Below are 27,159 nucleotides of genomic sequence, written 5' to 3'. Positions count from 1 at the left end.
ACCCAGACCCTCACCCCAGAACAGAACCAGCCTCTGAAGTTCTGAAGAGGGGTCTCCCCTGCCTAAGCCCCCAAGCTGACGGGTGCTGTGTTACCCAGACAAACTCCGCCAGCACTTTCCCTCTGGGCCGGCATGAAGTCCTGGCCCGTGAGATCCAGGCAGCAGGGACCTGGAGCCTGGCTGACCCGCCAGCGAGACTCAGGCTGTGTGGGTCTCAGGTTGGGCAGAGCGTGTCCTTAGAGGCCACAGGGGCAGCTCTGTTCCTGGTGGGGCTCCCGTGGAGCTCCATGTCACCTACAGCATGGCGGCAAGAGGCAGCCGGAAGCTGTGGCTTCCGTTCCCCTTTCCACCCAAAGTGTGGTCCGTGGACCAGCAGCATCAGCTTCACCTGGGAGCTGCTAGAAATGCCGACTCTCCGGCCCGCGCAGCCCTCCTGAGTCAGAAACTGCATCTACCAAGAACCCCGAGTGACCTGTGTCCAGGTCAGGTTCAAAGGCACTGGCCTAGACCATCTCCCTGCATAGCCACTGCCATTCCAATCCTTCCACCTCCTGGGGTGGGGGGGGGGCGTTTCTAAAAGGGGCTTTGTTGTTATTCACTTCACTGCCACCTCATCAGAATCTAAACTCCTTACACATGGGAAATTTATCTCGTCCTTAAACTCTCCCGCACCCAAGCCCTGCTTGAACACGAGAGGCATCTGCTCAGTGTTTGCTGAATAAAGGAGGTAGCAGTGTGTCAGAAAGCACGCTCACGGAGTGCCCCGCGTGTCAATTTTTATTCTCTGCCTCATCAGGCAATGGCACAAGGAGGCTGGGTGGTACGTGAGGGCCATGAGATGCGCTGTCCCTGGACACACACGCTGGAATTTGCTCTTTGAGCAGAGAGCCAGAGAGCCAAATGCCTGGGGACATGTTCCCCATGGTCTCCCTTCCATTCTCCCCTGCACATTCCCTGCCCCTGGCAGCAGGTAGATGCCAAACGCTCCCCTTTGTGAGTCTTAACCCAGTTACAGATGGAACTCATGCAGCCTCTTCTTCTCCAACTAAGGAGCCTGCCCTTTAAGGAACCTGCCCAGTGACGTTGCCCAGAGGACACAGGAAGCCCATGGCCCTGCTCCCCAGGGACTCCTGAGGCTTGTTATCTGGTTTCCAGGGCCTGAAGGTGGGTGTGGGGTTCAAGATGGCAGACAGAACACACACTTACCTCTCGTCCCTCCTCAAATCCAGATGGTTGAGGAAGCTGAGAAAGGCAAAGTAGGAAAGGAAGGTGCATAAGGCACAAAGATCATGGGCAAGGAAACCTGCAGACCGAGGGCCCACAACCCCACTCAGGAGGAAAGGCAGGAGCTCCGAAACTGGAGCTTTTGCAGAAGCGGAATAGCGCCAGGGAGGAGGCTGTGGAGGATGGAGGAGCAGGCCAAGGTCGCTGAGTAATCACTAGAAGGGGTATCCGCAGATTAGTCAAGCCAGTCCCCCAACCCCCCACCCCCGCCAAGCACCCCTCAGCCACCAACTCCAATGTTTACCCAGGGGCCAAAGGCCCAAGTATGGCTGATGGGTGTTCTGAAACCAGATGCTAGGACCACAGAAAAAGACAGCACCCCAGCCTCGAAAGGGTCCCACTTTGGAGTGGAGCCCTTCATTCAGAAGATAGGATCCACTCACTCTACCTGCCCATGGTCCGTGCCTGCTGGCCCCCACTTCACAATGACCACGGCCAGGGCTCTTGCAATCAGAGATTTTAATCACTGCTAAGTGACAGGAATTCCCACTTGGCCTAAGGAAGGAATTCCAGTGACCAACAGTTTTGTTCAGACCCTCCTCATCTACAGATATGAATAGACAACCAAGACAACTTTAAGGAATTCCAGTGCACTCAAAGAATGACACCAAGGCCACAAACGAAAGAGCCGACTAAGGAGGAGAATGAAGTAATGGGGTAAGCAAAAGAAAAAGTTAAATCAATCCTAGTTTATATTTGCAGAGAAATTTCAGAGGATATCTATTTTAAAAACAGGCTGCTGTGAAAAGGAAACATACTTAATGTTTTGTAAATTGCAAACATGACTGACAAATTCTGAAACCATCAGTTAACTGGTGACCTGGAAGTTCACGATACGGGAATTTCCCAGAACACAGTACACAAGGAGGAAGAGATGAAAAATATGAACAGTGATAAGACGTGGAAGTTAGAGAGAGTTTTCAACATCTACCTAATAGATGTTGGAGAAAACACTGAACTTAGAAGTTGAAATAAGAGAAAAATTAGGGAAGAAAATGTGTCTGAGCTGAGTTGTTTGGACAGCAAGGTCCCAGTAATTACTGAGCAGGAATAAAGAAAAAAATGACAGACTTCCAGCATTTCCAGTGTGTACTTCCAGGACTTTTTTCCAAGTCAAGTTGTTGTCCTTTCAGTCTTACTTGTGGAGGGCGCAGCTCAGCTCCAAGTCCAGTTGCCATTGCTAGTTGCAGGGAACACAGCCCACCATCCCTTGCGGGAGTTGAGGAATTGAACCAGCAACCTTGTGGTTGAGAGCCCACTGGCCCATGTGGGAATCGAACCGGCAGCCTTCGGAGTTAGAAGCATGGAGCTCTAACCGCCTGAGCTACCAGGCCGGCCCCCATCTATCACTCTTGCACTATATAGGTGACCTTGGGTTTCATTCATCCATCCACTCCTGATTTCAATTGCAAACCTTTATTGAGGACCTGGGCACTATGGTAATCACTACAGATGTAAAGGTGAATAAAACAGGTATAGACCCTGACCTCACAAAGCTTAGCTGAGGGGGAACAGACAAGAAGACAGGCACCTGCATGTAAGAACATGGGGACCCTGGAGTCCAGGCTGCCCAGGCCTGAATCCAACTGTATCTCTTCCCAGCTCAGTGACCTCGGGCCAGTGACTTAATCTCTCTGTGCTTCAGTTTCCTTCTCTCTTACACAGGAATGATAATGGCACTTCCTGTCTCATAGATTGTTTTATGGCTATAATTAAAGCACTTAGAACAGTTATTTGTACATAGTGAAAGTAAGCATCGTATAAGTAGTTGCTAGAGACAAAAAGGCAGTGATAAATGCTAAAAATCAGGAATATGAGAGCATCAAGGAGGTGCCTGATTCTCCCTGTGGGATCCGGGGTCCTGAAGGTGAGTGGGAGTTACCTTACCAGGCCTGGGTATGGCCTCGCTGTGACAGGGTTTCAGATCTGGGGTCACTTGAGCAAGTTCCGACGCCTCGTCCGTAGGACCGGGGCCTCTGCTGTCCAGCCAGCTCATGTAAGGACATCGGGCCTGCTGCCTGAGGTCCTGGGCTTGTCACTCCCTGTCTGGGTGATGCTGATGAGTCACCCAGAGTGCAGTGTCACCAGTGCCTGAAGGAAGCAGCCCTGGCACTCTAGATGGTTCACATTTTATTAGGTAATTCTGCTCATCCACAACCTGACTTCTTTTCAGCATATCACACTTCCTCAGCCCTGAGGCCAGGCCACGGCTGGGCCAGTCTGTGGGTAGGGAAGGGCCTGTAGATGAAGAAAGTGGGGTGGGGGCTGTAACAGTCTCTGGGCGCTGGCAAGGGAGGTGGCCTGTGAGGTGGGCTGCCTTAGGATTCTCAGAGGAAACATGAACAGAGGCAGAGCACCCAGGGCACAGGCAGCCAGGAGAAGGGGCTTCTGGCAAGTTCTCTTCTCAGGGATGGAGGGGGTGGGGTGCTGGGTCTTGGGGTTGGGGAGGCTTGAGCCTGAATCTCCGTGAGGCCCCCAGGAGGAAGACGAGCACCAGGTTGATTTGAGGAGTCTCTTTTCTTGCGGGATTCTGCTTCTTGCTTCTGGAATAATGAATACAAAAGACAAATGTGCCCCCCAAAGCATTGGGCATGTGGTCAGGGGCCCTGCAGCCCAGGCTTTGAGGCTTTCCCTGGGCGTGTACAGGAACGGGTGAGTCCTATCACTCATGGGATGACCTGAGGCCACCCTATCACTTGTCCCACGGTGGCCTTGGGTTCCCGATTACAGCCACCCTCCTGCAGCTCACAGTGCAGGGGAGACCGCACCCTGGAGCCTGGGGAAGAGCTAGATCCCCAGAGCTTTTTAGGAGACAGGACCTCCCAGCCCAGGGGACTCCAGTACCTCTGGGCTTTCTCTGTGGCCACCAGGGAGCTCCCCCTCCAGTGATTTTGTCACCAGGACCTCACCTCTATTTTACCCCTAGGGCCCCCACTCATCGTCCTCCATGTCCTGGGTGGTGTCTGGCAGCAGAAGACCCTTAGTTCCAAGGAGCAGGAGAAAAGGCCCCAGGCTGGCCAGGCCGGGAAGGACACAGCAGATGACATGAGGGAGGGAGATAAAGTGCCCTCCTCTGGTCTTCAGGGCCCAGGCCAGGCTGCTCACCAGGCACGCGGATACCTGGTCCACTGACCCACTATCTGGAGTCAGGACATTCTCCAACCCCACCCCCAATCCTGGAGGGGAGCCTGGAAGTGTCTGTTCCACATTTCAGTCACCAGTACTCTCCCAACTCTGTCCTAGAAGGACAATGACCGCCACTTTCAGTACTGTCAGCTTTCCCTGACCAGGGGACACCAGCCAAGGAAGCAGTCTGTAGTCTAAAGAGAGGATTTCCACACCTCTACTCCCACATCCCCCAAAAGCCAGGGCCCCTCTTGACGTTGTAGCCCTGTGTACTTCTGTGGCAAAGGATGATGCAGCCCCAAGAGGCTCTGAGGCAGCCAGGCACGGAATGGCCTATGTTTCTGCAGGGCACTCTCTGCTCCGAAACGCACTTCGAAAAGGCTACACGGGAACAAAATTACAGTGTCGACACTGCCTCTGAGCATGAGGGCTAGGAAACTGGGGCCTTGGTGGGAGTTGACGGCACAGATTCGGAGCCAGCCAGCCTGGGTCCAAATCCTGGCTCTGACCTCCTGGCAATTAGCTAACCTCACTGTGCCTCAGTTTCCTCATCTGTAAAATCAGACAATAGTAGACACCTCATAGCTTGTGAGGATGAAATGAGATAATATTAGCAAGGCACTTAGAACAGTGCATGGCCACACAGAAAGTGCAATGTACATATTTAGTAAATACTTGTTCTGGTTTCAAAACCCTCTAGACCCAGGTTCAAGGCACCAGAAAAGCCCAAGAAGACACAATATGAAATGAGAAGTTCCAGTGATCTTCTTGCCTCAGAGCAGCGTTTCCAAACTCCCATCATTTTCATGTTTTCCTGACTTCTGTCACATCTTCACTTCACTGTATCATTATTTGCTATAATTCATGCTTTTCTCTAAGTCAACTGACTTCTAAATAACTTATGTGGAATGTCTGTCAACCACCATAATTGGAAAGCCAGCATCTCTCATCACAAATAGAAGGAAACTGTAAAAACACATGTTGTGGAAACAAAACAAAATTATGCTGTTCTACCGAGACCCCTTTCCCTGCTGAGGGCTCTGAGCCGAAAGGCCCATCAACAGACCAACGGATAAAGATGTGGCACATTTATACAATGGAATATTCCTCAGCCATAAAAAAGAATTAAGTCTTGCCATTTGTGATAACATGGAGGGACTTAGAGGCCATTATGCCAAGTGAAATAAGTCAGAGAAAGACAAATGTCATATGATTTCACTTTTATGTGGAATCTTAAAAACAAAATAAACGAACAAACAAAACAGAAAATAATTCATAGGTACAGAGAACAAACGGATGGTTACCAGATGGGAGGGAGTTTGGGGGGCCAGGTGAAAAAGGTGAAAGGGATTAAGAAGTACAAATTGCCAGCTGTAAAAATAGTCACAAAGATGTAAAGTACAGCATAGGGAATACAGTCAATAATGTAATAACTGTGTATGGTGTCAGGTGGATACTAGACTTACATGGTGTCACTTCGTAAGGTACATAAATGCCTAATAACTATGTTGTATGCCTCCAACTAATGTTGTATATCAACTGTACGTAATTGAAAAAAAGGAATACGGTATCAGCAAAGATTAAGAAGATTCTTCCATCAGCCAATCAGGGAACTGAAAGAACTGACTTCTTACCCTGTGAAGGCACATGGAACTCCCTGTGGGAAACCCCCTAGAATCATCTTGGCCCGTGGGGAGTGCACCCCAATCTTGGGAAGCTCAGTCTGGCAGTAGACTGAGAATTTATTGAGTGCTCGCTGGGGGCCAGGCCCTGGGCAACACTTACAGGCGCCATCACTAGATGACCAAGAGCAGGTGAGGCCGGGAGCGAGGAGGCTGCAGGTCAAGGGCTGGGTTTGTCCACCTTGGAGCCCGCTGGAGGCTGCACAGCTTCCTCTGGGCTGGGGGAGTACATGCGCTCTGAGGATCTGGTAAAACACAGCTGGCGCCTGCACTAACCCGCTGGGCACCGCAGGACATGAAGTCACAACTGTCCAGCTCCGACCCGCCCTCCTCCTCCTGTCGCCTAGTGGCCACAGCCAGCGTGGTGCGGACCCAGGGGTTCCCAGTTTCCCTTGAGCTCTCCGGAAACATCTCGCTGCTCCCAGCACAGTCACCCTGGAGCTACCCCGTGGCATCACAAGCCGTTGTCCTTCCCCACCAAGCAGGATCAACAGATGTGAACCGCTATCCGTGACCAGCTCCAAGAGGAGGGAGGGACTGCGCCCCAAAGCAGCAGCCGCCCACCCTGCGCACTCATCTGGGCGCCCAGGTAGAGTCCACACTCCGGCTCCGCCCAGGTCCGACGCCGGAGGCCGGTTTACCTGCGTGTGCACGGAGCCGCGCTGGAAGCAGGGCACGTTGCTTGGCACAGACCTGCAGGGCTGGGGCTGGCAGGAGGACGTGGGGCGCGGACACCCGCGGCCTGTGCAGAGGCGGAGCGCCGGCCAAGAGCCGGGAATCTGCCACAGATGGTGACAAGCTCAGGGACCCCCCAGCACCTCATACCCACACGGAAAGGGAGAAGCAGGCACAAGGCAAGCTCAGGGCACTGCTGACTGTGAGAGGCTGAATTACAAACCAACCAGGGCCAGACCACGTGTAAAGATAGAATTCTGTGCAAGTACAGCAAACCAGCCGGACAGCCAAACCACAGCCTCGGCAGGAATCCACCCCAAAGGGCCAGGACTTGATCAGCAATCGTCAGCGTCCCCCATTTTTATCTCTGCTCCCAACTTAGGACCAACCAGAGAAATCCAAATCTGCTCCCCTGACCAGTTACATAGGACTCCCCCATTCCAGTTAGCCCGCCTCCAACCAGGGTTCACCTAAAGCCTCCTCCTTTCTCTACTAGGAAGCACTGGGGTGGGGGCGGAAGCAGGTCCCTAGGCCTGCGTCCTGGATGGTGGCCCTGGGTCCCCTCATGGTCCTCTTCCGTGGGAGCAAGCAGAGAGCTATACTCATTCATTCATTCATTTATCCATCCATCCATCCATCCATTCGTTCATTTAACAGACATTTCCTGAGTTGTCTGAGCAGAGGAAGAGCAACAACAAACAACACACACTCAAATACAGGATGGAGGGCAGAGGGTGGTAGTGGAAGGGGACAGAGCGGGTGGGTGGGGAATTCCTCTAACTCGGGTGGTAGGAAAGCCTCTCTGAAGGGGTGGCTGTGGCTTTCTTCCTCTTCGGTTAGGGCGACTGGGGAGCACTAGGAGCTTTAGTTCTCTGAGGCTGTGCAGCCGCCTCCTCTGCCTCTCGCGGTGCTGGCAGCCATGTCTGTGGTCGTCCAGCACTGCGTGTGTACAGATTGTCAGGGAGCCCCCATCAGCCATGCACTTTGTTCCGGAGACACAGGAAGGACAGATGGGCAGCGGGCATCAACCCATGGGGACAAGAACACGTGAGGCAGCAGCCCTCTCAGGAACTGTGTGTGTTTGGGGACCCCCAAGGGTGGCTCAGACAAATATCAACCCAGACGTGTTTACTGACTTACTGACCACAAAAAAAGGAGTATGGCTCAGCTTTGGGAAAAAAGAGCAGAGTGGAATCATACTTTGCCACTGTGTGACATGGGGCCAATTATTTAACCTCTTTAAGCCTCACTTTCAGCACCCAGAAACTGAGACGCAAAAAGTAGCCCTCTCTCAGGCTGTGGCGAGATTTCCATGAAATAACATATGTGCTGCCTGGAGCACAGAGCCTGCACAGGAAATTCCCCAGTGACTGACAGCAAACACTACTGGGTCTGTGTTAACTTCACATCCAGCAAACCCAGGGGCTTAAGGGGTGGGCAGTGTTTGTTTCCAATGAGGAAACAGTCTGGGTGCTTAACGTGGCTCCCTGAAGACCTGGAGCAGGGCTCTCTGGATCCCAGCCTGGAGCCCTTTCCAGCTCGCCTCTCCACCTGTCCAGGAGTCTGTCCTGTTCTGGGTAGCAGCTCCCCAAGGAAGGCTCTGATTCTGCCTCTCCCACCTGCCTCTCCCACTTCCACGGGTTTGTCTACGCATGTATACATGTTCTTTTTTTCTTTCTTTTTACACAAATTAATAGCCACTGGCCGTTTCCATGACCAACATTTCTTGGAACTCATTCCATATCAGTATACAGCTTCCTGAATCTTCTGTAAGCCTAAGTGGTACCCCACTGTATGGATGCATGTAATTTATTTCCCATAGGTGAGTGTATATGTAAATTCCCAGAGGATGAGTGGCCAGCTTGGAGGGGATGTGACTGAGATGGTGAGATGTCAGCTTCTAGGCAAGATGATGGCCTGAAATATCCCCAGTCCCCCCACTGGGTTAAAGAAGTCAACAAAGGCCCTGCCCACCCCACTCCCACCCCCACCTCACTCTCCCCCACCCTTCCCCCAGCTGGAGCTCCAGCCATGAGCCAAGAGCAATGAAATGCTCTGTGCAGGTGTATCAGTTTCCTGTTGCTGCTGTGACAATGACACCCACATGGTGGCTTAAGACAACACACATTTCTTCTCTGACAATCTGGAGTCCAGAAATCCAGAGTCTCCCTGGGCTGAAATCAAGGTGACAGCAGGGACTTGCTCCCTCCAGAGGCTCTAGGAAGAATCTGTCTCCTCACCTTTTCCAGTTTCTAGAACTGTGTTCCTGCACTCAGAAAAGCAGCGTTCTGCATTGGTGCTCACATTGCTGCCATCTCCCATCAAATCTCCCTCAGCTTCTCTCTTCACACTGGTGATCACATTTAGGACCCACCTGGATAATCCAGGATGATCTCCTCTCAATCTCAAAAACCTTAATTTAATCACATCTCTAAGTCTCTTTTGCCATATGAGGTAAAATTTGCAAGTTCCAGGGATTAAGGCTTGGATAGCCTTGGCGGTCATTATTTTGCTGACCACAGAGGGCAACATCCAGCAGCAAGAGACTCCAAAGACCAGAGGGACCGGAGGGGGTTCATGCTTGTTTCTCACAGACACTGCGAGGCACAGGGGCTGGGACCTTCCGTGACCCCAGTTCTCAGCAGTAGCAGGATGGCTGCTTTGGGGAGCACCTCCAAGTTGAGGGCAGGGAGGGAAAGGTGGGAGCCTGGCTCCAGGGCTCACATCGCCCCCTGGCGGGCGTCTCCTGCCATGCCTCGTGCCCCATTTGTCCTGGGCATGGTTGGGCAGGTGGCTGCTGAGTCATCCTCCTTAAAGACTCCTTCTGGTCGGAGTCCAAGGAGTTTTCTGGCGTTCTTGAGGGCAGCTTTTGAACACAGAAAAGACGTTTCGGAAATACTTTGGTTTTTAAACCCCAATTCTTCATTGAGCTTTTAAATGTAATTTACAAATCTTTTTCTAGGAATAGATGCAGCCAATTTTAACAATCATTTTTAAGGCGAACTTTGATTAATGTTTGTACCATTTACCTACTTAGTTAATTAAACTCCTTTAAACATTTCAAGCTGCAATCAAAGTTTATTATATTCTGTTTTCTGAGTTTTTCAATTATCCTACTAACAAATCTTCCTAAGTCTTGAAGTGATCTTATCAATCAGAAATACTAAACTTACAATTATGGTAATTTTTGAATATTCAAAAACTGTTTACCAACGTAGTAAGATTTCAACTCACAATCATGGGTCAAAATCAATGACTCAAGCAGATTTAAAATTAGAATCACAAGTCAGATGTTAGCACTCAAATATGCCCAATTCTCTCAAACTTTGGAAGTTCTTAAAATGCCAAAGATATAAAGTAGATTTCCGAGCTTAACACAGAAAGATAAATACTATAGTTTGATTTACTTCATCATCATTATCCTCAGTTCTAAATCCCCCTGGGTTAAAACTGCTTCCCAAATAGATTGGGGTTTCCTTCTCAGTTGGATGAGGGGGTATTAAGTCCTATTTCAACACTAAACTGGAGTATGGTGAGTCACTTCTGACATGAACTTTCTTTCAAAATACTGTGACTAGTCTACAGTATTTCTCCATTCCACTGAAGAAGGATTTGGGGTTGTTCCAGTTTGGGGCTCTCTTAAGTAAAGCCACTCTGGGTGCTCGTGTAATGTCTCAGAGGGCATGCAGCTCATTTCTGTTGGGCATAGGAGGTTGGCAATGAAGTTCGCGAACTCATCCTAGAAAAAGTGCTACATACCTCATTGCTGAGTATCACTACAGTCACCTTCAAAGTGCTCCCCTTGGGAAGCTATGCACCGACGCCAGCGCCTACTCCACCCTTCAAAGCAATTTTGGAACTCTTTTTCTGGAATGGCCATCAGAGCTGTCGTCGTATTACCCTTGATGTCTTGAATGTCATCAAAATGTCTTCCTTTCAATATTTCCTTTATCTTTGGGTAAAGAAAGAAGTCACTGAGGGTCAGATCAGGTGAGTAGGGAGGGTGTTCCAATACAGTTATTTGTTTACTGGCTAAAAACTCCCTCAAAGAGAGTGCTGTGTGAGCTGGTGCATTGTCGTGATGCAAGAGCCATGAATTGTTGGTGAAAAGTTCAGGTCGTTTTCGTCTAACTTTTTCACAGCCTTTCAGCACTTCCAAATAGTAAACCTGGTTAACTGTTTGTCCAGTTGGTACAAATTCAAAATGAATAATCCTTCTGATATCAAAAAAGGTTAGCAACACTGTTTTGACTCTTGATTTAGACTGACGGAACTTTTTTGGTAGTGGAGAATTGGCTGACTTCCATTGTGCATTTTGATACTTAGTTTCAGGGTCATATTGGTACACCCATGTGTCATCACCAGTGATAACACAGCCCAAAACAGCATCTTGCCTGTCCTAAAGGTCTTGGCAAACTTCAATTCTCCTTTGCTTTTATTCATTGGTGAGCTCCTTCGGGACCATTTTTGCACACACCTTTCTCATGCCAAGATTTTCAGTTCAGATTTTCCTGTTTCTCTATCGATGTTTACTTGGTCTGCTGTGCTTCTCACAGTCAGCCAATGATTCACAATTTGACGAATTCTTGCAATTTTTTAATCAGTTCTGCTCATTACTGGCTGCCCTGACCTATCTTCACCAGTGACACATTTTCTCCCCTCAGAAAAATGTTTAATCCATTTGTGCACTGTCGTTTTCTTCATGGCATTATCCCCATAAACTTGGACTAACATGTTCCTGATTTCACTTCCACTCTTGTCAAGTTTAACAAGAAATTTAATGTTTTTTCATTGCTCTAATTCAAGCTCAGACATTCTTGCGAAGACACACAAAACACGCGACAACAATAATGAACGCCACTCAGCGAGACACCGCCACACGTTGACACGAACACAGCTGTGAGACACTGATATACCAAGGTTATGAAACCTTACCGAGCTGTTTGTACTGTGCTGCCAGTGTAAGCACACGGTGGCAAGTTTGCGAACTTAATTGTCAGACCTTGTCCACTGAGTATAGACCTGCTGGGCCAGGGGGTGAGCATCTGTGTAACTTTCCTAGACATCACCAAACACTTTTCCAAAGTTGCACCACCAATCTCCCTATTCTTGAAAAAGCAAGCCCCGAACAAAAAAGGCTCAGCTTTCCAGCCTCAACTTCCCCTCCATCTGCCTTGTGTCAGTGCCTTTCCACAGCTCACAGATCTCTCAGTTCATTGTGTTTCAGAGTTTGGAACTGCCCCTCAAATTCCTGCCACATCCACAGTCTCTGAGCGGTTGTGTGCCAGGCACTGTGCTGACACAGAGGGTATGATTGAGCAAAATGTGGTCTTCACCAGGAGCTCACAGCGGTGTGGCAGCCAAGTAGTCACCCATGAAGGACATACTGTGGCCAGTGCCAGGACTGACGTGCATGCCGAGGGCTGTGGATGTCCACAGGGGCACCAGGCCCACGCCAGTGTATCAGAGAGGGGGCTATACACTTGTGCAGTGTCCCCAAGCAGCCGGCATTCTTTTGCCTTGTGCTAACAGCCCTTTGGGGACTGCCCCTCCCCCAGTTATGTGGACCAGCCTGAATCAGTTTCTGTTGTATCTACAGGATCTTGGCTGATCCCAAAATCTTCCCAGCAGAGGTGACAGCCAAGCTGGGCCCTAAAGGATGTATAGGAGTTGGCAGATGAAGGATGGAGGAAGGGCATCAGGAAGAAGAAAGGGCATCAGACACCTGCGAAGGTGAGAGGCAAGAAGTGACCTGGAACAACGGGGGAAATCTAATTCTCTCCACACTCTGGGAAATGAAATGAAAATCAGTCCTGAAGGGTCCTGAAGGGTCAACCTAAGGAGCTGGGATGTCGGTTTTCATCCTAAAAGGTAAGCCAGAGTTGTTGCAGGATTTTAAGTAAAGTAACTTGGTCACTGTGGCCACAATGTTTGGGCCAGATGGAGGCAGGAGACCAGCTAAGAGACAGCTAGGAAGGACTGAGGCCAGGTGGAGTAACAAGGAAGGGACAAGCCTGACACTAGGGGCACTGAGGACTTCCACATTGGGCCGACTGGATGTGAGGGGTGAAGAAGGAAAGGAGATGGGTCTCAAACTGGGGCCCTGGCTGAGGACCCTCAAGAGCCAGTTCATAGCAGAGCTGAGCTGACGGCTGTGCCCTGAGCCCAATGAGCCATGGTCTTTCCTGAAGGTTCCTAGCTCTGTCCTGCTCCCAGATCTTTTCCTCCCTCCCTCCCCCACAAGGAGAATCAGCTACTGCCCTTCACCTGGGACAACAAAGAGCAATACTTGGTCCTAATCCACAGAACCTGTAAATGTTAATTTATGTGCAAAAGAGACTTTGCAGATGCAACTAAATTAAGGATCTTGAGATGGGGAGATATTCCCAGGTTATCCTGGTGGGCCTGCTTGCAATCACAAAGGTCCTTATAAGAGAGAAGTTGATGTGAAGGCAAAAGCAAAGAGACACTTGAAGATACTACACTGCTGGCTTTGAAGATGGAGAGGCAGCCTCTAGAAGCTGGAAGAGGTAAGGAACAAATTCACCCTGGAGCCTCCAGAAGGAACCAGCCTTTTGGCACCTGGATTTTAGCCCAGTGAGACCCATTTCAGACTCTTGATCTCCAGAACTGTAAGATAATAAATTTGTGTTGCTTTTAAGCTATTAAGTATGGGGTAATTTATTAGAGCAATAATAGGTAACTGGTACACCAGAGTAACAGAAGCAGTTAGCCTCCACCAATGGTTGAGGACTGTCCTTCCTCCCACCCCTTCTGTCCCACCCAGTTGGGCTCTACAAGGCAACAGCAGTGCCCTCTACTTTCTCTCTGTGAGCTCATGTAGGGGGCATGGCTTAAACAGATCATCCAGTCCTGCTCAGCAGGGTTGGACATACCCCTGAAGACTGAGTAATAAGCTCAGTGTGGGAACACTTAGCCAAATCGAGAGGCTATGTGTTGAGCTTATGTCTGTTTTTTCCCCTGCATGAGTGCCCCAACAGTGTTCTCTCAGGGGACTATTATGCCACAGTAAGTCAATCCAGAGGCTGGTTTATGTGGGGACTTTTATACCCAGCCCAAGGCAATCACGATTATTCTAAGCCACTTAGGACAGTCCAGTTACCCACTTTCCCAGCTTTCCTTGCAGTTAGGAGAAGCAGAATGTAACTCAGTGCTGGCCAATGAGACAAAGCAGAAGTCTGCTGGGGGCTTCTGGGGGAACTTGTGCTTCCTGATGAAAAAGGATAGGTACTACTGGCATCCCTCCTCCATTCCATTCTTACTTTTCTGAAAGGAAGCACAGGTGTAAGCGCACGGTGCTGTGATGGCCATCTCATGACCAAGAAGTGACAGACATTTTTAAGATGATGGATGCAAAGAGAGAAGAGCCTGGTCCCTGATAGCACTTTTAGGTAACCAAACCAATACCAGAAACCCTCCATTCTGGACTTACAGTTACATAGGAAAAAGAAACCCCCATCTGTCAAGCCATAGCTGGTTGAGTTTTCTACTTGCAGCCAAACACTCATACTGATGTTGTACATTGATTAACAGTAGGTCAATGGAACAGAACAGCTTATCAGAAATAGTGGGTGCATCATATTCAGTGGGCAAGAGTACAAGAGGCTTTAAAAATAGGACCAAGACAATTGGCTAGCAATATGGAGGGTGAAAGTTGGATTCATACCTCACCCCACACACAAAAATATATTGCACATGCATTAAAGAAGAAGTAAATATAAACCACAAAAATCTAGAAGAAAACAAAAGTAAATATGTATAAATGGGAAGCAATAAATAAAGATAAAGCACAGATTGAGCAGACTATTTGATGGTTGGGAGGGCACAGTGGGCATGTGCCCCCCCATCACAGTGGTTTTTCATTCCATGGCAGTATGGCCCTATCCCCTACCAGAATGAACACTCACATACCTCATAACAGACCATGAAAATATATGAAGCAGAAGCTGACAATTAAAGGGAGAAATAGACAGTTCTTCAATAGTAGTTGTAGACCTCAATACCCCATTCTCAATAATGGATAGGAAAACAGACAGAAGACAAGGAAGCAAACAGAGGACATACGCAACACCATAAACCCACTAGATCTAATAGACACACACTGAACACTGCACCCAACACCAACAGCGTAAAGATTCTTCTCAAGTGTATGTGGGATGTTTTCCGGGATAGACCATAAGTTAGGTCACAGATTAAGTCTCAGTAGATTTAAAAAAGACAGATCTTTAAAATATCTTCTCTGACTACAATGAGATAAAGTTAGAAAACAATAACAGAAGTGAAACTGGAAAACTCACAAAATGGTGGAATTTAACCAACACACTTTTAAAGAATCAATGGATCAAAGAAGAAATCACAAGGTAAACAGGTTCTGAACCCAATTTCAATGTGTGTGTGTGAGTGTGTGTGTGTGTAGAGGGGAGTTTCCCCCACACCTCCCAGCAATTATCCCAGAAGTTGGGGTGTCTTACCCCTAAATTCAATTTGGACACCATCTACCCAGAGAGTCTCAGATCCCACAGGTTAAGGCCTCAGTCCCACAAGACTGCCCCACCTTCAGACACCAATCACAAGTCCAGGTTGTCACCTCATGGATTCAGCCTATTAGATTTCCCCCGTTGTTCCAGGTCAGATACAGGTTGGGGTTAGGAAGCAAATACCCAAGCGGTTCCCTGAAGACATTGTGCATGTTTACAAATAGGTTACCAGCTTGAGGTCAGGAAGAGAGGCGCTGAAGAGCCTGGTTAGTTGACTCAAGCCGTTTTAGACACTCCCACATCAAAAGCTTTCCCTACATAGAGATTCCTTTGAGTTTACAAACTTCTCTTGGAAAATGTAAAGGATCTTTGAGGGTTAATTCTCTGGGCCATTTCCTACTTAAATTCCTCTCAACAGTCTGTATAAATGCAGAGACCCACTGGGATGGGACTTGACTTAGAGGAAAGGTGACTTCTTAAGCAGGGACATTTCATACAGCTGAAATATTAAGGAATGAAATTATGGGAAATGAGCTGCCTGGGCGGGGGTTAGGGGGGTTCGGGGTTCTCAGGATGCAGGGGCAGGAAATGGGGAGCAAAGTCCCAGAAGGTGGGAGGAAAAGATTTGGAAGGGTTGATCAGAGAGTGGCCCTGACCACCCACTTTGCACTCTGTAAGTCACAGCGTATACACATAGAAAACATGTACGCAAAACATTGCAACTCAAATTGTCCCACTGGGTTTCTCTTTCTTTCTCCAGCTAGCTCTTCACACAGAACTAGAGTGATTTTCAATCTTAATAATCACAAACTCGGAAAAAATGGGTCCCATAGCCCGTATTATTTGAATGCCCACGAGTTTCTTATAGAGCAATCTTTTAGGTCATACCAACCAATTCCAGTGATCTCAGCACTAAGTAGCTCAGTGGGAGGTTGAGTCCCACAGTCCTCCCAAGCAGGCGTATTAACATCATCCACAAAGACACCCAAGAACGAAAAGAGAAAAGATATTAGAAAATATTAACATCTGTACACAGTGCCCTCTTGTCTGAACAATGTTCAGGCAAAGATTAGAATTATCTTGTAGCAAACCTACGTGGGAAGTGATGGGGTTTTTTCCAATCAAGAATGAAATCTCAGGGTGGCTGGATGGCTCAGCTGGTTAGAATGTGAGCTCTGAACAACAGGGTTGCCGGTTTGATTCCCACATGGGCCAGTGAGTTGCGACCTTCACAAGTAGATTGAAGACAATGAGCTGCTACTGAGCCTCCGAAGAGGCGGCAAGATGGCTCAGTTGGTTAGAGTGCAAGTTCTCAACAACCAGGTTGCCGGTTCGATTCCCACATGAAATGGTGGGCTGCGCCCCCTGCAACTAAAGATTGAAAACGGCAACTGGACTTGGAGCTGAGCTGCGCCCTCCACAACTAGATTGAAGGACAACGACTTAGAGCTGATGGGCTCTGGAGAAACAGTGTTCCCCAATAAAAAATGTGGGGGGGATAAAAAGACTAAATTTTAAAAAAAAATAAAAGAACGAAATCTCTTAGCATCCATCCATGCTTTCAAGGAAGAGGGAAACATTCTCTTTACTGAGCCTCATAGTTGAATACTTTAGGACATCTTAATCCTCTCCTACAATTTCTCAGGCTATCTGGTCCTTTTTTCTTCATACAACTTCAATACGTTAAAACAGATGAGAAAAGTCTGATTTAAAAATGCGTACCTCTTTTGAGTGGCGAGGGTGAGAGTGAGAAGGGTGTGCTTAGCAGAGGAGCACAGATGAGTCCGTTGATAGCTGGGTTGTCTAAAGGCCTAGAAGAGTAAACAGCAAAGATGCCGCTGAGTAAAAATGTTAGTGAGAGAGTTAGGAAGGTAGATAATTTCCCAGAAGAATATATTCTACTTTCAGTTCATAGGGAAACCGCTTGTTTTCAATGTCAAATTGTGCGTTGCTCGTACAAATATGACTGCAACTTAGGAAAACTTCTAAATCAAAATTAAAAACTGTACTAAAAGATGCCAAGCCTGAGAATATTTGGTTTCCTTGTTCTGTAGCCGTGTACGTGAATAAGACCAGGATGTTTGGGTGGGGACAGAAAACAGTCCCCAGCCCCCTGCCCAGAGGAAGACCCCAAACTCCCTTGTCTTCTTTCGTCCAATTTTGACATCATATTCTGAGTTTGCTGCTATCATTTCCGCTGACAAGTTAATTAGCAAAGGTTTGTAGGTTTCCTTATTAGGTTTATTTATTTTTTCAAAAGTTCTTTATAACAGAAAATAATAAAATGAGCCACAGTTGGAATTATGTTTTGCTATTTCAAAATAAACACTAAGCGTCACTGTTGAAGCCTCGAATTTAACATTAGCGTGTCATAACAGTGTAAGAAGAGATGAGCTCGGTGGGAATAACCGTTACCGTGTCAGTGGAGTGTGTCTCTTCATCCCGGCCCTGTGCAGCCTGCTGTGATTTTCACAACCACCGTGCAGAGTCCACATTCCTTCCTAATATGAAGCCAGGGACTCAGAGGTTAGGAAACTTGCCTAAGGTCTCAGAGACAGGGTGAGCGTCTGACTGCCATTTGTCCCTCTCCAAATCAATGTCCTTTTGAACATACCTTATTGTCTTTCCACTTATATATCAAGGTATCTTGATATATAAGTGGAGGTCTTAAAAGTCTTCATAGAGAAAAACGAGATTATCAAATAACAGAATGACAATTAAGCTGAAAACAGACTTACCACCAGCAAAACAGGAGGCGGTGTCATAATGTTTTCCAAGTGCCATTATTGTGAAATAAAGATGTTACACGCAAAGAAAAATCGAGAGTTTACCAGGAACGGATCCCAACCAGAGGAGCTTTTAAAGGATGTACTTCAGGAAGGAGGAGAACAGTCATATAAGGACAAACTAAAACACATCTCAGAACTAAAGGAATGGGATTTGTGTAAGAAGGGGGAAAGGAAGGTATGTGTAGTCATATACGGATAACATACGTTTATATATTCAGCTGTCACAGTCTGCTTTACATGCATAAACTGTATGTGGAAGGACTCCTGGTTAATGACTAATAGTAATTGCCTGTGGGTGACAGGCTGGGGGGCAGGGGAGAAGGATTAGTTTTCCCTGTAAACCTTTTAGGCATTTTGGATTTTGAAACTTTTGAATGTATTAACTATACCCTGGCCCCCACCCCCAAAAAATTGTTTTAACCTTATGTCTCTAAATCATTCTTGAGTTAATCATAATGGGAATTTAAAAATAAACAGAACTGAATAGTCGTGAAAATGCTATCTTTCAAAGCGTGTGCAATGCAAATAAAGCAGTAGTTGTAGGAATATTCATAACCCAAAATGCATAACACTGTTTCCCTGAAAATAAGACCTAGCCAGACCATCAGCTCTAATGAGTCTTTTGGAGCAAAAATTAATATAAGAGCCAGTATTATATTATAATATTATATTATATTATATTATATTATATTATATTATATTATATTATATTATATTATATTATATTAAAGACCCGGTCTTATATTACATTATGTAAGACCCAGTATTATATTTATTATATCATATCATATTATATAAGACCCAGTCTTATATTATATGAAATAAGACCAGGTCTAAAAAAAAATAAATAAGACCGGGTCTTATATTAATTTTTGCTCCAAAAGATGCATTAGACCTGATGGTCCAGCTGGGTCTTATTTTGGGGGAAACACGGTATGTTAGTAAGGAACAAAGGCAGAATGAACATTTCGAACCAAAGACTGCGGTGTCCCAGATGTTTGTCAAATGTATCCATCCATTAACCACTGTTTTAAAAACTAATAATAAAGAAACAAACAAACTTTTGCTTCTAACCCCAAATAGTTTAAGGAGATTAAAAGGTTCTTAGAGGTCACCTAGGACAACCACCGATTCCTGCTTGGAGAACTAAGGCTGAGAGCAGTTTGGAGGCTATTGGCTCTGAGTCCCCAGCTTCTCCTGACCTCCATGGTGGGCCCTCCGAAGATCCCGAACAATGCATCCTGTGCTCAGCTGCACCCAACAGGAAGTAGCATCAAAACGATGCTCCATGAAGGATCTGAGAGACTCTACTCGCAGGAACACAGTTAACCAGACGATAGGTACAGCCGGCCCTGAGGAAACTGTGTATTCCGAGTACTGTCAGCTCAGGCTGGGATGGACATGTCAGACAGCCCCAGAAGTCTGGTTCCCTGAGAAACAGGGAGGAGGGGCAGGCAGGAGAGGCTGATCCATCAACAAGGGGAGTGCCCCACGGGGTAAAGGAGCCCAAGATCACAGCCAGGTATCTACAGCTCAGCCCCGTCCCCTGCCCAACATGGGCATGTCTGGATCCCAGACAGAAAACCTGAAAGAATTGTTCTTGAAATCTTCCAGGCTCGGAAGGCTCAATGGCATGGCCTAATCCCTTCCGAAGACCAGGGAGAGGGACCTTCTCCCCTACCTGCCACCTGGATCACTTGGAGGGCAGAAGCCAGGAGGCTGGGTCAACGGACAACAGCCTGGCACAGCAGAGGCAGGCGCTGGGGTGCTAAGCATTGGTGGTACTGGTGCCCAGCAGATGCTTGCTGGCAGGGCCCTGGGCGTGAGCATGGAGGGACACCCAGGAATATTTGGGGCTAGGGTATTGAGAAAACTTTGCAGGGAGCTGAGACCCACCAACAATGATAGGACAAGAACCTACCACAGGTTTTACTGGACCTGTGACCCCAGCCACCCCCAGGCACCATTCATGCCCACAGCTGGGGAGGCCCGGGGTAGCGCCAGCTATACAAGCAAATGCTCAAAATACATAAAGCGCAGAGAACAGCTTTCAGGCCCATCCCAACCTGCGTAACCAGCAATTCCAATCTCATGAAAACACAGGGCAATTGAGACATGCTCAAAGAATAGAGAAAAATACACTTTATGATTTACAGGCCAGACAAGATCACACATAAAAGGTTACTTTAGTCTTGAATTTAAAATTTACACTAGTTTTAAAAAGTACACATTTGCAAGTATTTTCACTCTAGAATATTACAAAAACTATTTCCCAAGGACATAAAGATTCCAATTTTGAATTACAGAAGGTAAAGTGGAAGAAGCTGCTATCTGAAAATTGGAATAAATGTCAATTGAATGGCACAGACAGCAGAGCCATGATTTTATGGGCAAAACAGATTTCTTAAAGCAGTATCAAAAGCCCTGAGTTGGGTCGTTACGTTGAATGTCCTAATTTCAAAGAAATTTGCCTCCTTTTTGCCAAAACACTTTGCATTGTCAGAGCCACGATCACAAGAACACTTGACAACAAGCATGTTATTAAGCAAATTTTTGTTTGTTTGTTTGATGACTATAAATCTGCTGAGCCAACCTCCAGCAAATTGGCAGGGCAATTCTCACCTGGGATCAGCAGGGCACCACAAGTCCAGTGAGAGCCAGGGCTGGGGTGTGGTTCTCAGTCCCAGGGGTAGGTCACAGGGGGTGGTGAGCACATGCACAGACAGCCTGCGGGACCTCAGGGCCCTGGGGATTCCACCAGCAGGAGCAGTTTGCTGGGCAGCCAGGCTCCCTCACAGGCTTTTGTGCACCACGCAAGCCCCTGCCACAGAAACAAGGTGTTCCTTCCAGGAACCCCCTGGCCAAAAGACGCTGCCTCCATGGCCGAAGGAAGCTCCAGGTCACCACTCTGCCCCAATGCCAAATCCACCCACAGAGGACATTCACTCCTGGGAGGGCAGCTGTGACCAAGAGCGTATCTTGTGGGGACATGGGGTGAATTTGAGGCCTGGGAGTTGGCTCCTCTGTGTCAATAGGAATCCTTATACCCACTGCTCAGGGTGCAAATTGGAATCTCAGTTTGGAGAACAGTTTGGCCATATCTGATATAACAAAGATGCACGTGTCCTCGTCCCTCAGTTCCTGCCTGGGTCTGTGCCCTAGAGGTAGATAGGCTCTCTCTCTCTCTCTCTCTCTCTCTCTCTCTCTCTCTCTCTCTCACACACACACACATACACACACACACACACACACAAATGTTTGTGTTAGTGAAAAACTTGGAAACATCCAGAATGCCCATCAATAGGAGAATGGATACGAACATTATGGTATATTCAAACCGTGGAATACTAACCAGCCAAGTAAATGCATGAACTAAAGCTGCATGCCTCGACATGGATTAATCTCGAAGACATAATGCCAAGTGGAAAAAGCACATTGCTAAAAGCACATATGCTACTTCTATAAACTTCAAAAACATACAAGACAATACCAGATACTGTTTATGAGGACATTTCTATGGACTAAAAGTTGCACCCCTGCCTGGGATGGATAACACTAACAGGAGAGAGAACCATCTTGGAGGAGGGGGATGGCAGGCTGGCAGGGAGGGGGCTCATGGGACTTCAGGGGAAGTCGTAGCGTCTGGTGTCGGAGGTCAGGTGGCCATAGGTGGACATTTATTATATTATTTTTGCTACTTCTTTTTGCATGCTTGAAATATTTCATTTAAAAAAAAGCCAAAAGATAGAAACACCCCAAAGGTCCACTGGTAGATGAATGGATAAATATGTGATTTTGTTAAAATGCACACAGGTTGGTTTGAATCAGGTGTGGTAAGACACGCAGACTCGAATGATTGTCACAAAGGAAGAAGTTTATGCTCACAGGTCCCTAGAAACAGGAGGCTTCACACAGCAGACAGGCCGTGCGGGGAAACACCAGGGTCAGTCAGAAGGCAGAAGAGAGAAGAAAAAAGCATGGCCCAGCGCCTTTTCCTGGGGTTTTTGTGGGGGAAGGAATGGGACAGGAGGGTAGGTACCCTGACTAAGCTTCGGGTGGGATAGTTTGAATAATTCTGGTGGGCTCTGGGCCATCGTGGCCATCCCTCGTCGTCCAGAACCTGGCCCTGGGAGATTTAGGGCAGGATGAATAATGGCCTGGTGCATGTGAGTCTGACAAAGGAGGGCTGGGGGTGCAGGCTCTGGATGGGTGGTTTGAATATCAAACATGCACTCGCAGGGGAGTCATTCGCAACCTCTAGAAATTAGCTAGTCCTGGGAGAGGCAGATTCTCCAGAGTATCAAGAATACAGAAAATAAGAAAATATAGTCAATACGGTGGTATATACATATGAGAAATTATTACTCAGCCTTTAAATGAAAGGAAATTCTGACACGTTACAACATGGATGAACCTTGAAGACATTATGCTAAGTGAAATAAGCCAGTCACAAAAAGACAATGCTGTATGATTCTATTTATATGAGGACCCTAGAGCTGTCAGATCCATAGAGACAGAAAGTGGGTGCCAGGGGATGGGGAAGGGGGACAACGGGCGGTGAGTGTTTAATGGGGATGGAATTTCTGTTACAGATGATGAAATGTTCTGGAGATGGGTATGGTGATGGTGGCACAACAGCGTGCATGTATTTAATGCCACTGAATGGTTAAAATGGTAAATTTAATGTTATGTGTATTTTACCACAATAAAAAAAACACTAAATGTTAAAAAACTTCTTTCTTATACATAAACATATGTAATTCTTTTTGGCTATTCTCAGCTGACTCTTTCACATGTGACTGGGATATTTTCTGAGATTACTAAAATTTTCAGGACATGTTAGATAAAACACACGGCTAAAACAAAACAACAGTATTTTGCAAGACTTATTCCTAAGGTCAGGGTAACCCATCTGATTCTGGATCCTGGAAGCAGAAGCTGAGGTTTTTATACCTTGTTCTGAACAGGGGGACTTCTGGACACCAGTGAGGACGTGCTGTCACTTTTAAGCTCTGGGGAACACACACACAGAGAAGCACACAGCCTCAGCTTGAATCCATTCCACCCGCACCGACCGGCACACATCAGGGCTGGGCTCTGTTCCAGGGAACAGTGAAGTGGACTCAGGAGTGGCTGCTGCCCTCGGAGAACAAAGGACATGAGGTAGATTTGCCAAGAAGTATTCCAGAAGTGCTGAATGGTTCAGGGCTGGAGGGGCAGGTACACAGAGCATGGAGGGAACACAGAGAAGACATACCTAGCTTCCAAGCAGGCAGGTTGGGGAGGCTGCAAGGGGGAGGCATTTGGAAGGACTCCTGAGATGTGGAAGCTGGCGTCAGCACTCAGCGATGGGGACAGGGAGACCTGCTAACTGGGTCACACAGCATCGGGGCAGAAACGCTGGCAGCCTGGCTCAGGGAAGGTAAACTCTCAGGTGTGTAGGGCGCTAATATCCCAGCGAGGGATAAAGCTGGACAAATAGGCAGGTTCAGGCAGGGCACCCAGTCCTTGGTGAAGGCACCCAGGCTTTGCTGGGGAGCAATGGGAGCCCATGAACAAGCTCCCACGGCAGAAAAGGCACAGTCCCAGCAGTGCTTTCCTGGGTCAGGCATGCATTGCTGAGGAAACAGGTTAAGGGGCCAATGGTGGACAAAACCCACAAAAACCACACAAACAGATGTAAACTGACAACTGTGGCGACCATTCCTAAGGAGAGGTACAAGTTCACGGCCAGTGTTATATGGAGGTGTGGTCACCGAGGTCAGAGACAGCCCCCTGAGGAAGCAATGTGTGTGTCAAGGGCTTTAGCATGATGTGAAAAGAACTAAGTGAGGAGAGGCAAGAGGTGCCCCACAGAGGGAACAGCATATGCCGAGGCCCTGTGGCAAGACAGGGCATGGGGCATTCTGAGAATCAAAGGACTGTGGCTGGAGCAGAACAGGGCCCTTAAATTAAAAATGCACCATCTTTTACCTGCCTAGTCGCCTTTGGATGTGCCCATGGCTCCAGACACCAGCCACACCCTGATGACGCCCAGATGTGTGCCTCCAGCCCAGGCCCCAAACTCACATCCTCTGTGTACGTGACATGACCACTGGGATGTCTAACAGCCCTCTCAAACATAGTGAGTCCCATCCTTGACCCTCCCTGGCTCTTCCTCCATCTCAATAACGGCAGCAGCATCCACCTGGTTGCAGGTAACCTGGGTGCCCTTCTTGATCCCTGCTTTTCCTCTTACCCCTTGTACTGAACGCTCTCAGTGCTCACCCAGATCCCCTCAGGCCTCTTTATTGGCTGTGTGCCCCTCCTCCAGCCGCTGCCTGCTTCCTTCCTAGGCTGGCACCTGCCACTTTCTCCAGCTCCTGGAGCCACTTGCACTGAATACCCCTGGGATTGCACCTTTGTTTGGCTCCTTCCAGCTCTCCCGGCAGCACTTCCTGAATGAAGCCTTTGCACATGAGTCCCCATCTCCTGGTCTGCATCTCTGAGAACCCGATCTAAACACCCCTCGTCCAATCTATTGCCAAGTCCTGTGGTCCATCTCCAACACTCTCCCCATCTCCATGGCCACCCGCTAGACAAGAGAACCACCAGCTCTGAAGTGAACAAGAGCACTGGTCTCCCAACTGGCCTCCCTGATTTCTCCCTGGCCTCCTCTTCCCCCTTCACAGTCTCCACCCAAATCATGTCACTGCCTGAGGAAACCCATCCTCTGCTCATGGGTCAACCAGGAAGACCTGCTCAGGTACCTCTGGTGCCCTTAGCCACACGAGGACTGAGATGGGCCTGCTGCGGTCACTGCTCAGCACCTGGAAAGGATGAATTGCCCTGACACTGACTTTCACTAGCTGTGTGATCTTAGGCAAGTTGCTAAGCCTCTCTGTGCCTAGGGTTGCTCATTTGTAAAACAGGTTTATTAAAACTTTCTTTAAGAGTTGTTGGAAGCGGCGGCCAGATGGCTCAGTTGGTTAGAGTGTGAGCTCTGAACAACAGGTTTGCCAGTTCAATTCCCACATGGGCCAGTGAGCTGTGCCCTCCACAACTAGACTGAAGACAACGAGCTGACACTGAGCTTCAGGAGGAGCAGTTGGATGGCTCGGTTGGTTAGAGCACGAGCTCTTAACAACAAGGTTGCCGGTTCAATTCCCACATGGGATGATGGGCTGTGCTCCCTGCAACTAAGATTGAAAACAGCCACTGGACTTGGAGCTGAGCTGCGCCCTCCACAATTAGATTGAAGGACAACAACTTGGAGCTGATGGGCCCTGGAGAAACTCACTGTTCCCAATATTCCCCAATAAATTTTTTTCTTTAATTTAAAAATAGAACTACCTTATATTAAAAAATAAAAGAGGGGCCAGCCCGGTGGCTCAGGCAGTTGGAGCTCCATGCTCCTAACTCCGAAGGCTGCCGGTTCGATTCCCACATGGGCCAGTGGGCTCTCAACCACAAGGTAGCCGGTTCGATTCCTCGAGTCCCGCAAGGGATAGTGGGCTGCGCCCCCTGCAACTAGCAATGGCAACTGGACCTGGAGCTGAGCTGCGCCCTCCACAATGAAGACTGAAAGGACAACAACTTGAAGCTGAACGGCACCCTCCACAACTAAGATTGGAAGAACAACAACTTGACTTGGAAAAAAGTCCTGGAAGTACACACTGTTCCCCAATAAAGTCCTGTTCCTTTTCCCCATTAATTAAAAAAAAAAATCTTAAAATAAAAGAGTTGTTGGAAGAGTGTAAAGTACTAGAACAGTGCCTTAATAAATATCAGCCAGTCTGCACCTAATTCACCAGGCAAAAATGTATTGAGCACCTCCTATATGATAGGCGCTTGGGATGTACCCATGAAGAAAACAGTAAAGATCTCTGCCCAGTGGAGCATATGGTCCAGAGCAGGGGGAGACAATAAACAATAAACATAACAAATAAAGAAGCCACCTAGTATGCTAGAAGGTGATGAGGGCTACAGGAGCAGAGCGGAGCAGGGAGGACGGGGAGTGGTCAGCAGTGCAATTTTCAATAGGGTGGTCAAGACTGGCATCATCAAAAAGGTGGCATATGAGCAAAAACTTAGAGGTGAGGGAGTCAGCCATGTAGATGTCTGGGAAAATGCATTCCAGGCGGAGAGAAAAGCCAGTGCAAAGGTCCTGAGGTAGAAGATATGGTCAATGAAGAGCTCAGAGACAGGTAGGAGGTGATGTAATCATGCGGGGGGGGGGGAGGTGATAGGAGATAAGATTATCGGATCTATACTCTGATGTGATAAACAGATGATAAAACGAAAACAAATAATTAATTTTTTTCCTTTTTGTATATTTTCCGCATTTATTTAATGGGCATTTTTTAACCTGCTTTTAAAATTATACATTTCAAATGTTGTTAAAGCTTGGAAAAGGAAATCCTTTTTATAATAAGGAAAGCTCTAGAGCTGTGGGGAAGGAAGAAGCAAAACTTACATCGTCCTCAGACATCTTAACGCTTTAGCCCCTTTCATCCTACCATCTGGGACCTTTGGGGCAGGATGACAATGTGCTGTGGCCTCCTTAGTTGGACGGGCTCCTGCTCTCCCCTCCCCCATCCACAAGCAGGTCCAGCCTCTGGGTGCCATTGGAGCCTCACAATCTACAGGATCCGTCATTAAGGACTCGTATGGGGCCATTTGACCAGAGTCCACTAATCAGAGAGCTGGGCCCAGGCGCCATTTTGAATGAGTGATTCATCCCTTTACTGCTGCAAGGAGTGTGTGTGTGAGGGATGTCAGAATTTGGTGGGATTGGGTGTTTGTTTAAATAAGTCTGGGTCTAACTGAAAAGTTGGGAAGGTCTTGAAAATTTTCATGTCTTCTCTAGTTTGTCTCTGTGATGGTATGTCACCAAAAGGAAGGCCTTACGGGGTTTCCCTCCAAAAATGCTGTATTTTGCTGCAATTTCAAAATATCTTTGACAATGAACAAACCCACACGTCCCTTGGTCTGTATTCTGAGCCTTTCCAGCCCCGATCTCCACCTACTCCCGTGACAGTCCCAACCTTTTCCTCTTTGTGAAAAGACTGTCAGTGCCTTCTGGCTCCAAGTCAGTGCTCCATCACTGTTCCTGTTGGCAGGACC

General features: G+C 47.8%; 1 protein-coding gene across 1 annotated transcript in view; it reads right to left on the bottom strand.

The window, feature by feature from the left end:
* SLC22A11 (solute carrier family 22 member 11) overlaps positions 1 to 27,159 on the bottom strand; it is a 112,933-nt gene that overhangs the window by 23,303 nt on the left and 62,471 nt on the right. Inside the window, exon 4 of the mRNA XM_074336577.1 lies at positions 16,988 to 17,076. The gene's annotated coding sequence lies outside the window, so the exon portion shown is untranslated. The remainder of the gene's footprint in view (positions 1 to 16,987; positions 17,077 to 27,159) is intronic.

This window comes from Rhinolophus sinicus, linkage group LG06, assembly GCF_036562045.2.
Source record: "Rhinolophus sinicus isolate RSC01 linkage group LG06, ASM3656204v1, whole genome shotgun sequence".
Taxonomy (NCBI): Eukaryota; Metazoa; Chordata; class Mammalia; order Chiroptera; family Rhinolophidae; genus Rhinolophus; species Rhinolophus sinicus.
The sequence above is the reverse complement of the archived record's forward strand: the minus strand, read 5'-3'. Positions and strand labels throughout refer to the sequence as shown.